Source organism: Schistocerca serialis, chromosome 6 (assembly GCF_023864345.2).
Source record: "Schistocerca serialis cubense isolate TAMUIC-IGC-003099 chromosome 6, iqSchSeri2.2, whole genome shotgun sequence".
Taxonomy (NCBI): Eukaryota; Metazoa; Arthropoda; class Insecta; order Orthoptera; family Acrididae; genus Schistocerca; species Schistocerca serialis.
This window is the reverse complement of record NC_064643.1, coordinates 19,341,923-19,357,727: the sequence shown is the minus strand read 5'-3', so window position 1 is coordinate 19,357,727 and position 15,805 is coordinate 19,341,923.

The following is a 15,805-nucleotide window of genomic DNA, read 5'->3' as shown; positions in this document are numbered from 1 at the left end:
AAGGTTCACAACATAGACAGTAAGAAGAGTCTGTCTTCTTGTACTTAAGTCGGCATTGTGCCTTTTGTATTTAATTCCGATGTAACATCGGTGTTTCATCGACAATAACAAGGTTCAAGGGATTCAGTAAACCTGATGTGAAGCACCGGAATCAAATCTGGTCTCACAGGAAGGCTTCAAAACATAGACAGTAAGAAGTGTCCGTCTTCTTGTACTTAAGTCGGCATTGTGCATATTGTATTTAATGCCGATGCAATTTCTGTGTTTTATCGTCAATAAGAAGGTCCAAGGAACACAGTAAACCTGAAATGAAGCATCGGAACCTAAAACTGGTCTCACAGGAAAGGTTCAAAGCATAGACAGTAAAAAGAGTCAGTCTTCTTGTACTTAAGACGGCATTATGCGTTTTATATTTAATTCTGATGCAATTTCTGTGTTTCATCGTCAATACGAATGCCCAAAAGATACAGTAAAACTGAAGTGAAGCATCGGAATCTAAAACTGGTTTCACAGTAAAGATTCAAAACATAGAAAGTAAGAAGAGTCAGTCTTCTTGTACTTAAGTCGGCATTGTGCCTTTTGTATTTAATTCCGATGCAATTTCTGTGATTCATCGTCAATAAGAAGTTCCAAGGGATACAGTAAACCAGATGTGAAGCATCGGAAACTAAGACTGGTCTCACAGGAAAGGTTCAAATCATAGACAGTAAGAAGAGTCTGTCGTCTTGCACTTAAGCCGCCATTGTGCCTTTTGTATTTAATTCCGATGTAATATCGGTGTTTTATCGTCAATAAGAAGGTCCAAGGGATACAGTAAACCTGAAGTGAAGCATCGGAATCTAAAACTGGTCTCACAGGAAAGGTTCAAATCATAGACAGTAAGAAGAGTCAGTCTTCTTGGACTTAAGTCGGCTTTGTGACTTTTGTATTTAATTCCGATGCTTAATCTGTGTTTCATCGTCAATAAGAAGGTTCAAGGAATACAGTAAACCCGACGTAAAGCATCGGAATCCAAAACTGGTCTCACAGAAAAGGTTCAAAACATAGACAGTAAGAAGAGTCGGTCTTCTTGTACTTAAGTCGGCATTGTGCCTTTTGTATTTAATTCCGATGCAATTTCTGTATTTCATCGTCAATAAGTAAGTCTGCGGGATACAGTAAACCTGCAGTGAAGCATCGGAATCAAAACTAGTCTCACAAGAAAGGTTTAAAACATAAACAGTAAGAGGAGTCAGTCTTCTTGAACTCAAGTCGGCATTGTGCTTTTCGTAATCAATTCCGATGCAATTTCTGTGTTTCATCGTCAATAAGAAGGTCCAAGGATACAGTAAACCGGAAATGAAGCATAGGAACCTAAAACTGGTCTCACAGGGAAGGTTCAAAACATAGACAGTAAGAAGAGTCAGTCATCTTGTACTTATGTCGGCATTGTGCCTTTTGTATTTAACTCCGATGCATTTTCTGTGTTTCACCGTCAATTAGAAGGTCCAAGGGATACAGTAAACCTGAAGTGAACCATAGTAATCTAAAACTCGTCTCCCAGGAAAGGGTGAAATCATAGATAGATGCAATTTCTATGTTTCATCGTCAATACGAAGGTTTCCAGAGATACAGTAAACCTGAAGTAAAGCATCGGAATCTAAAACTGGTCTCACAGGAAAGGTTCAATACATAGACAGTATGAAGAGTCTGTCTACTTGTACTTAAGTCGGCATTGTGCCTTTTGTATTTCATTCCGATGCAATTTCTGTGTTTCATCGTCAACAAGAAGGTCCAAGTTATACAGCAAACCTGAAATGAAGCATAGCAATCTAAAAATGGTCTCACAGGAAAGGTTCAAATCATAGACAGTAAGAAGACTCAGTCATCTTGTACTTAAGTCGGCATTGTGCCTTTTGTATATATTTACGATGCAATTTCTGTGTTTCATCGTCAATAAGAAGGACCAAGGGATACAGTAAACAGGAAATGAAGCACAGGTACCTAAACTAGTCTCACAGGAAAGGTTCAAATCATAGACAGTAAGTGGACTCAGTCATCTTGTACCTAAGTCTTCATTATGCTTTTTGTATTTAATTCCGATGCAATTTCTGTGTTTCATGGTCAATATGAAGGTCCAAGGATACAGTAAACCTGACGTGAAGCATCGGAATATAAAACTGGTCTCACAGGAAAGGTTCAAATGATAGACAGTAAGATGAGTCAGTCTTCTCGTATATTAGCCGGCATTGTGCCATTTGTATTTAATTCCAATGCAATTTCTGTGTTACATCGTCAATAAGAAGGTCCAAGGGATACAGTATACCTGAAGTGAAGTATCGGAAACTACGACTGGTCTCACAGGAAAGGTTCAAAACATAGACAGTAAGAAGAGTCAGTCTTCTTGTACTTAAGTCGGCATTGTGACTTTTGTAATTAATTCCGACGCAGTTTCTGTGTCTCATCGTCAATAACTAGGTCCAAGGGATACAGTAAACCTGAAGTGAAGCATCGGAATCTAAAACTGGTCTCACAGGAAAGGTTCAAATGATAGAATGTAAGAATAGTCAGTCCTCTTGTACTTAAGTCGGCATTGTGCCTTTTGTATTCGATTCCGATGCACTTTCTGTCTTTCATCGTCAATAAGAAGGTCCAAGGCATACAGTAAACCTGAAGTAAAACATCGGAATCTAAAACTGGTCACACAGGAAAGCTTCAAACCATAGACCGTAAGAAGAGTCAGTCTTCTTGTACTTAAGTCGGCATTGTGCCCTTTGTATTTAATTCCGATGCAATTTCTGTGTTTCATCGTCAATTAGAAGGTCCGAGGGATACAGTAAACCTGAAGAGAACCATAGGAATCTAAAACTGGTCTCACAGGAAAGGATCAAAGCATAGACAGTAAGAAGAGTCGGTCTTCTTGTACTTAAGTCGGCTTTGTGCCTTTTGTATTTAATTCCGATGCTAATTCTGTGTTTCATCGTGAATAAGAAGGTCCAAGGGATACAGTAAACCCGAAGTGAGGCATCGGAAACTAAACTGGTCTCACAGGAAAGGTTCACAACATAGACAGAAGAAGATTCAGCCTTCTTGTACTTAAGACGGCATTGTGCCTTTTGTATTCAATTGCAATGCAATATGTGTGTTTCATCGTCAATAAGAAGGTCCAAGGAATACAGTAAACCTGAAATGAAGCATCGGAATCTAAAACTTGTCTCACAGGAAAGGTTCAAATCATAGACAGTAAGAAGACTCAGTCTTTTTGTACTTAAGTCGGCTTTGTGCCTTTTGTATTTCATTCCGATACTAATTCTGTGTTTCATCGTCAATAAGACGGTCCAAGGGATACAGTAAACCCGAAGTGAAGCATCGGAAACTAAAACTGGTCTCACAGGAAAGGTTCACAACGTAGACAGTTAGAAGAGTCAGTCATCTACATCTACATCTACATCTACATTGATACTCCGCAAGCCACCCAACGGTGTGGCGGAGGGCACTTTACGTGCCACTGTCATTACCTCCCTTTCCTGTTCCAGTCGCGTATGGTTCGCGGGAAGAACGACTGTCTGAAAGCCTCCGTGCGCGCTCTAATCTCTCTAATTTTACATTCGTGATCTCCTCGGGAAGTATAAGTAGGGGGAAGCAATATATTCGATACCTCATCCAGAAACGCACCCTCTCGGAACCTGGCGAGCAAGCTTCACCGCGATGCAGAGCGCCTCTCTTGCAGAGTCTGCCACTTGAGTTTATTAAACATCTCCGTAACGCTATCATGGTTACCAAATAACCCAGTGACGAAACGCGCCGCTCTTCTTTGGATGTTCTCTATCTCCTCCGTCAACCCGACCTGGTACGGATCCCACACTGATGAGCAATACTCAAGTACAGGTCGAACGAGTGTTTTGTAAGCCACCTCCTTTGTTGATGGACTACATTTTCTAAGCACTCTCCCAATGAATCTCAACCTGGTACCCGCCTTACCAACAATTAGTTTTATATGATCATTCCACTTCAAATCGTTCCGTACGCATACTCCCAGGTATTTTACAGAAGTAACTGCTACCAGTGTTTGTTCCGCTATCATATACTCATACAATAAAGGATCCTTCTTTCTATTTATTCGCAATACATTACATTTGTCTATGTTAAGGGTCAGTTGCCACTCCCTGCACCAAGTGCCTATCCGCTGCAGATCTTCCTGTATTTCGCTACAATTTTCTAATGCAGCAACTTCTCTGTATACTACAGCATCATCCGCGAAAAGCCGCATGGAACTTCTGTCACTATCTACTAAGTCATTTATATATATTGTGAAAAGCAATGGTCCCATAACACTCCCCTGTGGCACGCCAGAGGTTACTTTAACGTCTGTAGACGACTCTCCATTGATAACAACATGCTGTGTTCTGTTTGCCAAAAACTTCTCAATCCAGCCACACAGCTGGTCTGATATTCCGTAGGCTCTTACTTTGCTTATCAGGCGACAGTGCGGAACTGTATCGAACGCCTTCCGGAAGTCAAGAAAAATAGCATCTACCTGGGAGCCTGTATCTAATATTTTCTGGGTCTCATGAACAAATAAGGCGAGTTGGGTCTCACACGATCGCTGTTTCCGGAATCCATGTTGATTCCTACATAGTAGATTCTGGGTTTCCAGAAATGACATGATACGCGAGCAAAAAACATGTTCTAAAATTCTACAAGAGATCGACGTAAGAGATATAGGTCTATAGTTTTGCGCATCTGCTCGACGACCCTTCTTGAAGACTGGGACTATCTGTGCTCTTTTCCAATCATTTGGAACCCTCCGTTCCTCTAGAGACTTGCGGTACACGGCTGTTAGAAGGGGGGCAAGTTCTTTCGCGTACTCTGTGTAGAATCGAATTGGTATCCCGTCAGGTCCAGTGGACTTTCCTCTATTGAGTGATTCCAGTTGCTTTTCTATTCCTTGGACACTTATTTCGATGTCAGCCATTTTTTCGTTTGTGCGAGGATTTAGAGAAGGAACTGCAGTGCGGTCTTCCTCTGTGAAACAGCTTTGGAAAAAGGTGTTTAGTATTTCAGCTTTACGCGTGTCATCCTCTGTTTCAATGCCATCATCATCCCGTAGTGTCTGGATATGCTGTTTCGAGCCACTTACTGATTTGACGTAAGACCAGAACTTCCTAGGATTTTCTGTCAAGTCGGTACATAGAATTTTACTTTCGAATTCAATGAACGCTTCACGCATAGCCCTCCTTACGCTAACTTTGACATCGTTTAGCTTCTGTTTGTCTGAGAGGTTTTGGCTGCGTTTAAACTTGGAGTGGAGCTCTCTTTGCTTTCGCAGTAGTTTCCTAACTTTGTTGTTGTACCACGGTGGGTTTTTCCCGTCCCTCACCGTTTTACTCGGCACGTACCTGTCTAAAACGCATTTTACGATTGCCTTGAACTTTTTCCATAAACACTCAACATTGTCAGTGTCGGAACAGAAATTTTCGTTTTGATCTGTTAGGTAGTCTGAAATCTGCCTTCTATTACTCTTGCTAAACAGATAAACCTTCCTCCCTTTTTCTATATTCCTATTAACTTGAATATTCAGGGATGCTGCAACGGCCTTATGATCACTGATTCCCTGTTCTGTACATACAGATTCGAAAAGTTCGGGTCTCTTTGTTATCAGTAGGTCCAATATGTTATCTCCACGAGTCGGTTCTCTGTTTAATTGCTCGACGTAATTTTCGGATAGTGCACTCAGTATAATGTCACTCGATGCTCTGTCCCTAACACCCGTCCGTCTTGTACTTAAATCGGCATTGTGCCTTTTGTATTTAATTCCGATGCAATATCTGTGTTTCATCGTCAATAACAAGGTCCAAGGGATACAGTAAACCTGAAGTGAAGCATCGGAATCTAAAAGTAGTCTCACGGGAAAAGTTCAAATCATAGAATGTTAGATGAGGCAGTCCTCTTGTACTTAAGTTGGCATTGTGCAATTTGTATTTAATTCCGATGCAAAGTCTGTGTTTCATCGTCAATGAGAAGGTCCAAGGGATACAGTAAACCGGAAGTAAAGCATCGGAATCTAAAACTGGTCTCACAGGAAAGGTTCAAATCATAGACAGTAAGAAGAGTCAGTCTTCTTGTTGTTAAGTTGGCATTGTGCCTTTTATATTTCATTCCGACGCAATTTCTGTGTTTCATCATCAATAAGAAGGTCCATGGGATACAGTAAACCTGAAAGGAAACATAGGAATCTGAGACTGGTCTCACAGGAAAGGTTCAAATCATAGACAGTAAGAAGAGTCAGCCTTCTTGTACTTTAATCGGCATTGTGCCTTTTGTATTTAATTCCGACGTAATTTCGGTGTTTCATCGTCAATACGAAGGTCCAAGGGATACAGTAAGCCCAAAGTGAAGCACCGGAATCAAACTGGTCTCACAGGAAAGCTTCAAAACATAGACAGTAAGAAGAGTCAGTCTTCTTGTACATAAGTCGGCATAATGCATTTTGTATTTAATTCCGATGCAATTTCTGTGTTTCATCGTCATTAAGAAGGTCCAAGTTATACAGTAAACCTGAAATGAAGCATCGGAATCTAAAACTGGTCTCACAGGAAAGGTTCAATACATAGACAGTAAGAAGAGTCTGTCTACTTGTACTTAAGTCGGCATTGTGCCTTTTGTATTTCATTCCGATGCAATTTCTATGTTTCATCGTCAATAAGAAGGTCCAAGTTATACAGCAAACCTGAAATGAAGCATAGCAATCTAAAACTGGTCTCACAGGAAAGGTTCAAATCATAGACAGTAAGAAGACTCAGTCATCTTGTACTTAAGTCGACATTGTGCCTTTTGTATTTAATTCCGAAGCAATTTCTGTGTTTCATCGTCAATATGAATGTCCAAGGGATACAGTAAACATGAAGTGAAGCATCGGAATCTAAAACTGGCGTCACAGGAAAGGTTCAAATCATAGACAGTAAGAAGAGTCAGTCTTCTTGTACCTAAGTCTGCATTTTGACTTTTGTATTTCATTCCGATGCAGTTCCAGTGTTTCATCCTCAATACGAAGGTCCAAGGGATACAGTAAACCTGAAGTGAAGCATCGCAATCATAACTGGTCTCACAAGAAAGGTTTAAAACATAGACAGTAAGAAGAGTCAGTCTTCTTGAACTTAAGTCGACATTTGGCTATTGTATTTTATTCCGATGCAGTTTCTGGGATTCATCGTCAATACGAAGGTCCAAGGGATACAGTAAACCTGAAGTGAAGCATCGGACTCTAAAACTGGTTTCACAGTAAAGGTTCAAAACATAGACAGTAAGAAGAGTCAATCTTTTTGGACTTAAATCGGCATTGTGCCTTTTGTATTCAATTCCGATGCGATTTCTGTGTTTCATCGTCAATAGGAAGGTCCAAGGGATACAGTAAACCTGAAGTAAAGCATCGGAATCTAAAACTGGTCTCACAGGAAGGGTTCAAATCATAGAATGTAAGAAGAGTCATTCCTCTTGTACTTAAGTCGGCATTGTGCCATTTGTATTTAATTCCGATGCAATGTGTGTGTTTCATCGTCAATAAGAAGGTCCAAGGGATACAGTTAACCGGAAGTAAAGCATTGGAATCTACAACTGGTCTCACAGGAAAGGTTCAAATCATAGACAGTAAGAAGAGTCAGTCTTCTTGTTTATAAGTTGGCATTGTGCCTTTTGTATTTCATTCCGACGCAATTTCTGTGTTTCATCATCAATAAGAAGGTCCATAGGATACAGTAAACCTCAAAGGAAACATAGGAATCTGAAACTGGTCTCACAGGAAAGGTTCAAATCATAGTCAGTAAGAAGAGTCAGTCTTCTTGTACTTTAATCGGCATTGTGCCTTTTGTATTTAAATCCGATGCAATCTCTGTGTTTCATCGACAATATGAAGGTCCAAGGGATACAGTAAACATGAAGTGAAGCATCGGAATCTAAAACTGGCCTCACAGGAAAGGTTCAAATTATAGACAGTAAGATGAGTCAGTCTTCTTGTACCTAAGTCGGCATTTTAACTTTTGTATTTCATTCCGATGCAGTTTCTGTGTTTCATCGTCAATAAGAAGGTCCAAGGGATACAGTAAACCTGAAGTGAAGCATCGCAATCAAAACTGGTCTCACAGGAAAAGTTTAAAACATAGACAGTAAGAAGAGTCAGTCTTCTTGTACTTAAGTCGGCATTGTGCCTTTTGTATTGAATTCCGAGGTAATTTCTGTGTTTCATTATCAGCAAGAAGGTCCAAGGCATACATTAAACCAGTAATGAAGCATTGGAATCTAAAACTGGTCTCACAGGAAAGGTTCAAAATATAGACTGTAAGAAGAGTCAGTCTTCTTGTACTTAAGTCGGCATTTTGACTTTTGTTTTTTATTCCGATGCAATTTCTGGGATTCATCGTCAATAAGAAGGTCCAAGGGATACAGTAAACCTGAAGTGAAGCATCGGAATCTAAATCTGTTCTCACAGTAAAGGTTCATAACGTAGACAGCAAGAAGAGTCAGTCTTCTTGTACTTAAGTCGGCATTGTGCCTTTTGTATTTAATTCCAATTCAATTTCTGTGTTTCATCGTCAATAAGAAGGTCCAACGGACACAGTAAACCTGAAGTGAAGCATCGTAATCTAAAAGTGGACTCACAGGAAAGGTTCAAAACATAGACAGTAATAATAGTCAATCTTTTTGGACTTAAATCGGCATTGTGCCTTTTGTATTCAATTCCGATGCGATTTCTGTGTTGCATCGTCAATAGGAAGGTCCAAGGGATACAGTAAACCTGAAGTAAAGCATCGTAATCTAAAACTGGTCTCACCGGAAAAGTTCAAAACATAGACAGTAAGAAGAGTCAGTTCTCATGTACCTTAGTCGGCATTGTGCCTTTTGTATTTCATTCCGATGCAATATCTGTGTCTCATCGTCAATAAGAAGGTCCAAGGGATACAGTAAACCTGAAATGAAGCGTAGGAAACTGAAACTGGTCTCACAGGAAAGGTTCAAATCATAGGCTGTCAGCAGAGTCAGTCTTCTTGTACTTAAGTCGGCATTGTGCATTTTGTATTTAATTCCGATGTAATTTCAGTGTTTCATCGTCAATAAGAAGGTCCAAGGGATACACTAAACCTGAAGTGAAGCTTCGGAATCTAAGTCTGGTCTCACAGGAAAGGTTCAAATCATAGGCTGTAAGCAGAGTCAGTCCTCTTGTACTTAAGTCGGCATTGTGCCATTTGTATTTAATTCCGATGCAAATTCTGTGCTTCATCGTCAATATGAAGGTTCAAGGGATACAGTATACCTGAAGTGATGCATCGGTATCTAAGACTGGTCTCGGAGGGAAGGTACAAAATATAGACAGTAAGAAGAATCAGTCTTCCTGTACTTAAGTCCGCATTGTGCCTTTTGTATTTAATTCCGATGCAATTTCTGTGTTTCATCGTCAATTAGAAGGTCCAAGGGATTCAGTAAACCTGATGAGAACCATCGGAATCCAAATCTGGTCTCACAGGAACGGTTCAAAACATAGACAGTAAGAAGAGTCACTCTACTTATACTTAAGTCGGCATTTTGAATTTTGTATTTAATTCCGATGCAATTTCTGTGATTCATCGTCAATAAGAAAGTCCGAGGGATACAGTAAACCTGAAGTGAAGCATCGGAATCTAAAATTGGTCTCACAGTAAAGGTTCAAAAGATAGACATCAAGAAGAGTCAGTCTTCTTGTTCTGAAAACGGCATAGTGACTTTTGTATTTAATTCAAATTCAATTTCTGTGTTTCATCGCCAATAAGAAGGTCCAAGGGTTACAGTAAACCTGAAGTGAAACATCGGAAACAAAACTGGTCTCACAGGTAAGCTTCAAAACATAGACAGTAACAAGAGTCAGTCTTCTTGTACTTAAGTCGGCATTGTGCCTTTTGTATTTAATTCCGATGCAATTTCTGTGTTTCATCGTCAATAAAAAGGTCCAAGGGATACAGTAAACCTGAAGTAAAGCATCGGAAGCTAAAACTGATCCCACAAGAAAGGTTCAAAGCATAGACAGTATGTTGATTCTGTCTTCTTGTTTTTGAGTCGGCATTGTGCCTAATGTATTTAATTCCGTCGCCATTTCTGTGTTTCATCGTGAATAAGAAGGTCCAAGGGATACAGTAAACCTGAAGTAAAGCATCAGAATGTAAAACTGGTCTCACAGGATAGGTTCAAAGCATAGACGGTAAGAAGAGTTAGTCCTCTTGTATTTATGTCGGCATTGTGCCGTTTGTGTTTAATTCCGATGCAATTTCTGTGTTTCATCGTCAATAAGATGGTCCAAGGGATACAGTAAACTTGAAATGAAGCATCGGAATCTAAAACTGGTCTCACAGGAAAGGTACAAATCATAGAATGTAAGAAGAATCAGTCCTCTTGTACTTAAGTCGGCATTGTGCTTTTTGCATTTAATTCCGATGCAATTTCTGTGTTTCATCGTCAATAAGAAGGTCCAAGGGATACAGTAAACCTGAAGTAAAGCATCGGAATCTAAAATTGGTCTCGCCCTAAAGGTTCAAAACATAGACAGTAAGAAGGGTCAGTCTTCATGTAATTAAGTCGGCATTGTGCCTTTTGTATTTAATTCCGATGCAATATCTGTGTTTCATCGTAATTAAGAAGGTCCAAGGGATACAGTAAACCTGAAACAAAGCATAGGAATCTGAAACTGGTCTCATAGGAAAGGTTAATATCATAGACAGTTAGAAGAGCCAGTCTTCATGTACTTAAGTCGGAATTGTACCTATTGTATTTAATTCCGATGCAATTTCTGTGTTTCATCGTCAATAAGCAGGTCCAAGGCATACGGTAAACCTGAAATGAAGCATCGGAATCTAAAACTGGTCTCACACAGGAAAGGTTCAAATCATAGAACGTAAGATGAGTCAGTCCCCTTGTACTTAAGTCGGCATTGTGCTTTTTGCATTTAGTTCCGATGCAATTTCTGTGTTTCATCGTCAATAAGAAGGTCCAAGGGATACAGTAAACCTGAAGTAAAGCATCGGAATCTAAAATTGGTCTCGCCCTAAAGGTTCAAAACATAGACAGTAAGAAGAGTCAGTCTTCATGTAATGAAGTCGGCATTGTGCCTTTTGCATTTAATTCCGATGCAATTTCTGTGTTTCATCGTCAATAAAAAGGTCCAAGGGATACAGTAAACCTGAAGTACAGCATCGGAAGCTAAAACTGAACCCACAAGAAAGGTTCAAAGCATAGACAGTATGTTGATTCTGTCTTCTAGTTTTTGAGTCGGCATTGTGCCTTTTGTATTTAATACCGACGCAATTTCTGTGTTTCATCGTCTATAAGAAGGTCCAAGGGATACAGAAAACCTGAAGTGAAGCATATTAATCAACACTGGTCTCACAGAAAAGCTTCGAAACATAGACAGTAAGAAGTGTCAGTCTTCTCGTACTTATGTCGGCATTATGCCTTTTGTATTTAATTCCGATGCAATTTCTGTGTTTCATCGTCAATAAGGAGGTCCTAGGGATACAGTAAACCTGAAATGAAGCATAGGAATCTGAAACTGGTCTCACAGGAAAGGTTAATATCATAGACAGTAAGAAGAGTCAGACTTCTTGTACTTAAGTCCGCATTGTGCCTTTTGTATTTAATTCCGATGCAATATCTGTGTTTCGTCATCAATTAGAAGGTCCAAGGGATACAGTAAACCTGAAAGGAAACATAGGAATCTGAGACTGGTCTCACAGGCAAGGTTCAAATCATAGACAGTAAGAAGAGTCAGAATTCTTGTACTTTAATCGGCATTGTGCCTTTTGTATTTAATTCCGACGTAATTTCGGTGTTTCATCGTCAATACGAAGGTCCAAGTGATACAGTAAGCCTGAAGTGAAGCACCGGAATCAAACTGGTCTCACAGGAAAGCTTCAAAACATAGACAGTAGGAAGAGTCGGCCTTCTTGTACATAAGTCGGCATAATGCATTTTGTATTTAATTCCGATCCAATTTCTGTGTTTCATCGTCATTAAGAAGGTCCAAGTTATACAGTAAACCTGAAATGAAGCATCGGAATCTAAAACTGGTCTCACAGGAAAGGTTCAATACATAGGCAGTAAGAAGAGTCTGTCTACTTGTACTGAAGTCGGCATTGTGCCTTTTGTATTTCATTCCGATGCAATTTCTGAGTTTCATCGTCAATAAGAAGGTCCAAGTTATACAGCAAACCTGAAATGAAGCATAGCAATCTAAAACTGGTCTCACAGGAAAAGTTCAAATCATAGACAGTAAGAAGACTCAGTCATCTTGTACTTAAGTCGACATTGTGCATTTTGTATTTAATTCCGAAGCAATTTCTGTTTTTCATCGTCAATATGAACGTCCAAGGGATACAGTAAACATGAAGTGAAGCATCAGAATCTAAAACTGGCGTCACAGGAAAGGTTCAAATCATAGACAGTAAGAAGAGTCAGTCTTCTTGTACCTAAGTCTGCATTTTGACTTTTGTATTTCATTCCGATGCAGTTTCAGTGTTTCATCCTCAATACGAAGGTCCAAGGTATACAGTAAACCTGAAGTGAAGCATCGCAATTATAACTGGTCTCACAAGAAAGGTTTAAAACATAGACAGTAAGAAGAGTCAGTCTTCTTGTACTTAAGTCGGCATTGTGCCTTTTGTATTTAATTCCGAGGTAATTTCTGTGTTTCATCGTCAATAAGAAGGTCCAAGGCATACATTAAACCAGTAATGAAACATCGGAATCTAAAACTGGTCTCACAGGAAAGGTTCAAAATATAGACCGTAAGAAGAGTCAGTCTTCTTGTACTTAAGTCGGCATTTGGCTTTTGTATTTTATTCCGATGCAATTTCTGGAATTCATCGTCAATACGAAGGTCCAAGGGATACAGTAAACCTGAAGTGAAGCACCGGACTCTAAAACTGGTCTCACAGTAAAGGTTCAAAACATAGACAATAAGAAGAGTCAATCTTTTTGGACATAAATCGGCATTGTGCCTTTTGTATTCAATTCCGATGCGATTTCTGTGTTTCATCGTCAATAGGAAGGTCCAAGGGATACAGTAAACCTGACGTAAAGCATCGGAATCTAAAACTGGTCTCACAGGAAAGGTTCAAATCATAGAATGTAAGAAGAGTCATTCCTCTTGTACTTAAGTCGGCATTGTGCCATTTGTATTTAATTCCGATGCAATGTGTGTGTTTCATCGTCAATAAGAAGGTCCAAGGGATACAGTTAACCGGAAGTAAAGCATCGGAATCTAAAACTGGTCTCACAGGAAAGGTTCAAATCATTGACAGTAAGAAGAGTCAGTCTTCTTGTTTATAAAGTGGCATTGTGCCTTTTGTATTTCATTCCGACGCAATTTCTGTGTTTCATCATCAATAAGAAGGTCCATGGGATACAGTAAACCTCAAAGGAAACATAGGAATCTGAAACTGGTCTCACAGGAAAGGTTCAAATCATAGACAGTAAGAAGAGTCAGTCTTCTTGTACTTTAATCGGCATTGTGCCTTTTGTATTTAATTCCGATGTAATTTCGGTGTTTCATCGTCAATACGAAGGTCCAAGGGATACAGTAAACCTGAAGTGAAGCACCGGAATCAAAGCTGGTCTCACAGGAAAGCTTCAAAACATAGACAGTAAGAAGAGTCAGTCTTCTTGTACATAAGTCGGCATAATGCATTTTGTATTTAATTCCGATGTAATTTCTGTGTTTCTTCGTCATTAAGAAGGTCCAGGTTATACAGTAAACATGAAATGAAGCATCGGAATGTAAAACTGGTCTCACAGGAAATGTTCAATACGTAGACAGTAAGAAGAGTCTGTCTACTTGTACTTAAGTCGGCATTGTGCCTTTTGTATTTCATTCTGATACAATTTCTGTGTTTCATCGTCAAAAAGAAGGTCCAAGTTATACAGCAAACCTGAAATGAAGCATAGCAATCTAAAACTGGTCTCACAGGAAAGGTTCAATTCATAGACAGTAAGAAGACCCAGTCATCTTGTACTTAAGTCGGCATTGTGCGCTTTGTATTTAATTCCGATGCAATCTCTGTGTTTCATCGTCAATATGAAGGTCCAAGGGACACAGTAAACATGAAGTGAAGCATCGGAATCTAAAACTGGCCTCACAGGAAAGGTTCAAATTATAAACAGTAAGATGAGTCAGTCTTCTTGTACCTAAGTCGGCATTTTGACTTTTGTATTTAATTCCGATGCAGTTTCTGTGTTTCATCCTCAATAAGAAGGTCCAAGGGATACAGTAAACCTGAAGTGAAGCATCGCAATCAAAACTGGTCTCACAGGAAAGGTTCATAACGTAGACAGCAAGAAGAGTCAGTCTTTTTGTACTTAAGTCGGCGTTGTGCCTTTTGTATTTAATTCCAATTCAATTTCTGTGTTTCATCGTCAATAAGAATGTCCAACGGATACAGTAAACCTGAAGTGAAGCATCGTAATCTAAAAGTGGACTCACAGGAAAGGTTCAAAACATAGACAGTTATAATAGACAATCTTTTTGGACTTAAATCGGCATTGTGCCTTTTGTATTCAATTCCGATGCGATTTCTGTGTTGCATCGTCAATAGGAAGGTCCAAGGGATACAGTAAACCTGAAGTAAAACATCGTAATCTAAAACTGGTCTCACCGGAAAAGTTCAAAACATAGACAGTAAGAAGAGTCATTATTCATGTACCTTAGTCGGCATTGTGCCTTTTGTATTTCATTCCGATGAAATATCTGTGTCTCATCGTCAATAAGAAGGTCCAAGGGATACAGTAAACCTGAAATGAAGCATAGGAAACTGAAACTGGTCTCACAGGAAAGGTTCAAATCATAGGCTGTAAGCAGAGTCAGTCTTTTTGTACTTAAGTCGGCAGTGTGCATTTTGTATTTAATTCAGATGTAATTTCAGTGTTTCATCGTCAATAAGAAGGTCCAAGGGATACACTAAACCTGAAGTGAAGCTTCGGAATCTATGTCTGGTCTCACAGGAAAGGTTCAAATCATAGGCTGTAAGCAGAGTCAGTCTTCTTGTACTTAAGTCGGCATTGTGCCATTTGTATTTAATTCCGATGCAAATTCTGTGCTTCATCGTCAATATGAAGGTTCAAGGGATACAGTATACCTGAAGTGAAGCATCGGTATCTAAGACTGGTCTCGGAGGGAAGGTACAAAATATAGAGAATAAGAAGAATCAGTCTTCTTGTACTTAAGTCCGCATTGTGCCTTTTGTATTTAATTCCGATGCAATTTCTGTGTTTCATCGTCAATTAGAAGGTCCAAGGGATTCAGTAAACCTGATGAGAACCATCGGAATCCAGAACTGGTCTCACAGGAACGGTTCAAAACATAGACAGTAAGAAGAGTCACTCTACTTATACATAAGTCGAAATTTTGAATTTTGTATTTAATTCCGATGCAATTTCTGTGATTCATCGTCAATAAGAAGGTCCGAGGGATACAGTAAACCTGAAGTGAAGCATCGGAATCTAAAATTGGTCTCACAGTAATGGTTCAAAACATAGACATCAAGAAGAGTCAGTCTTCTTGTTCTGAAAACGGCATAGTGCCTTTTGTATTTAATTCCAATTCAATTTCTGTGTTTCATCGCCAATAAGAAGGTCCAAGGGATACAGTAAACCTGAAGTGAAGCATCGGAATCAAAACTGGTCTCACAGGTAAGCTTCAAAACATAGACAGTAACAACAGTCATTCTTCTTGTACTTAAGTCGGCATTGTGCCTTTTGTATTTAATTCCGATGCAATTTCTGTGTTTCATCGTGAATAAGAAGGTCCAAGGGA